The sequence below is a fragment of the Cygnus olor genome, chromosome 1, assembly GCF_009769625.2.
Source record: "Cygnus olor isolate bCygOlo1 chromosome 1, bCygOlo1.pri.v2, whole genome shotgun sequence".
NCBI lineage: Eukaryota > Metazoa > Chordata > Aves > Anseriformes > Anatidae > Cygnus > Cygnus olor.
In genome coordinates, this window is record NC_049169.1 from 26330489 (window position 1) to 26333324 (window position 2836).

The following is a 2836-nucleotide window of genomic DNA, read 5'->3' on the forward strand; positions in this document are numbered from 1 at the left end:
TGTATGAGCATATGTATGGACCATAGTACACCACCACACATGAGGTAAAGCACTGTTATCATCTGCCTCACATGACTGTCTGTCTTTTAACTAAATAAATATAATTTTTTTAAAGGAAAAATAAATAGATAATTAATAGAGAATTAAATATGAAACAATATCATTAGAATTGAAATAATATTCACTGCCATTCCTGATGACACTGACATGACATATTAGGGTGTTTATTTATCTTTCAGAAAGTAGTCTGTCTTCTCTTATGTCAAATAACTGATGAGGCAGGTGTGGAAGTTAGCTCTCTCCTATGCAAAACAGGCCATTGCAAATGGAAGCACAATTTCAAGGTAAGACTGTCATTGTGCAAATCTCTGCTGTCCTGAAGCTGATGTGCACAATCTGTTTTTGCAAGTGCTTTCATATTTTCATTCTTTATTATGAACATATACAGCACTTAAGTGTTTTTTGTATTGGCTGACTCTGGTATTTTGCAGTCACGATTGTGGTATTTAAACAGGAGGTGATCTGTTCTGCACATGGTAAAGGGGCTGTCTTATAGAGGAAATAATAAAAAAAGTGTTGCTGTTTTTTGGCAGGAGGGTGTTATGACTGTTTTTCAAAGAATATACCCAATGTTCATTACGTTCATGTACAAATCCATGGTGATTTGAATCTGATTTCTAGTTTCTACCTGGGGAACATTATCATTGTGTTAGAAATGCAAGCATGATATTAAATTGGAAAGCTCTTACATATACACAGGCTTGTCTGTTTCTTTTGCAGTTTCTGTATAATATTGATCCCCAATTTCAGCCTAAGAGCTGTGATTACTGAGATGAAATGAGCAGTATCACTTGAGTAGCAACAATTGTAAGTAATAGACCTTTTTTATAAAACTTCATCATATTGTTAATATCCAAAATGCACTTAGTATGATAAAGCAGCACATTGCCCTTGATTTAAAAAAAAAAAAAAAGAGCTTTTCAAAGATTTAGCCTGCTGGTGATTTTTTAAATGCACTTCAAGACTTTCTGAAAGCATAAGCATGATATTATTGTGTTATGAAAATGTGTTTGGTAAGGGACAAATGATTGTTTTCAGTTTCCAGAGGAAGCCGACCTGGTAACTTATCTCCAGTATCTGCAAGTAAACTTGTTTAGAGACTTGAATGCAGTCTTCCTTCTTCTGCTGCACCACTCTTATGCAGAAATAAATTGGTTTTACAGGAGGCTTTATGTCCAGGATATATATATATATATCTAGCTGAAAGTTGTCTCAGGGTAGGAAAACCTCCTGAAACATGCATCATTCACATCTTAGGGATAAAATCTTTCTGGGAAAATGCTTAGCTTTAGAAACTGTACATCAAGTCACCATGTGTGTATGTATTGTAAAACACAATGCCAACTATAATGCCAGCATTTCTGAAGCAGGCCTATTTTTCAGTTTATAGCATTGCTATGCTGAATTGGTGATTAATCAGTAATGTTCCAGCTGGTGAAAGTCTCAGTTTAGAAGGGTACAGTTGCTGCGCTGGGTTTAGACATTGTCCAGCATGGGGCCTCTATGCAGTGCAAGGATTCCAAAGGCAAATGTTTGAACATAAAAATAAAAAGAGCATGAAGGAAGTTGGCAAAAAGGTTATGCCAGCTAATGCTCTTATAAACAGCTTTTGAACAATGCTAGTGCATTGGATTTAGGGGATGGGTGGGTTACAACCCTGGTGGATTGTTTCATATTGTGTATTGTTTTCTCATGCAGGTCTTTACTTTTTTTTCCCCCACGTTGTTATCAAGGATTTGCTAAGCAATCTATCACAGTATGTCAGATGCAAGCAAGATCTGCAATCTAGGAGCCATATAGCAGCTGAGAACATGGATTTAAGAGGCAGAGGCTTCAGTTTCCTGCTGAATTTTATCAGGACCTGGGGTCTGCTGTGTTACACAGAGACAAAGTGTTGACCACAAGATGGGAGTGGGTCTCTGTAGCATCTCACAGACTGAGAGGGTCACTGCCTAGAAGTATAGGACACAATTATGGATTGCAGGGGAAGAGCATTTGGGGTTTGCACAAAACCTATTGTGGGATGTTGAGGGGAGGAAGGGACAGATGTGTCTTAGGGAAAAAAAAAAAAGTAATGTAGAGGGACAAGGGGCTGAGAGGGGGCAGTCACATGTAAACACGTGGGTGGACAGCAGACTTGTTTGTACATGCCCTGCACTTGATCAGCATAGACTGTCCTTTCTTTTCATTAAAGAAAAGTTTTTACTTTTCTGAGTGTGGGGCTTTCTTATCTGTGTATGGAGGTCCAAAAGGCCAGTGACTGGAGTGGGACCACAGGAGCACAGGGGCCTGGGTCTGTGGTGTTGGCAACTGGAGTGGTTTAAATCATTGTGTGATCACTTGTGAAAATCAAGCTTGACTTGCACACAAGTAGTTGAAATGACCTGGGAGCCAGGTGTGTGCATCTGCCTCTGTGAGGCTGCTGGACAAGCCAGCTACCAAATGGACTGGGGTCCCAGCCACCTGCTGGAGAGGCTGTGGGGTCGGTGAGGAGACCAGAGCCCCTCGTGTGCGTGCCTGTGCATGAGGCACATGGGAAGAGAGAGGACCTGGGCCCAGCAACTGGAGGGACCAAGTGTCTAAGCCCAGTCACTGGAGGCTGCTAAAGCCAATTCTTTGCCTTTTTCATAGCAATTTACATCTATGCAGGCCTGGTTCTGTTTCTGTGAAGTCAGTGTTTCATTTTACCTCACCTTTCTTCTCAGCCTCCACAGAGGCATGTTTCTGTGCTCTGTATTTGCAGTGAAGGTGTAGGGAGTGATTGTAGAGATTGGAT

At 40.5% G+C, this 2836-nt stretch overlaps 1 long non-coding RNA gene across 1 annotated transcript; it reads left to right on the forward strand.

Moving 5' to 3' along the window:
• The first annotated feature begins 236 nt into the window (after nucleotides 1–236).
• LOC121064195 lies at nucleotides 237–2212 on the forward strand. The gene is made up of 3 exons (XR_005816401.1): nucleotides 237–344; nucleotides 781–867; nucleotides 1759–2212. It is a non-coding gene; the product is annotated as an uncharacterized LOC121064195 (long non-coding RNA).
• Nucleotides 2213–2836: the final 624 nt, after the last annotated feature.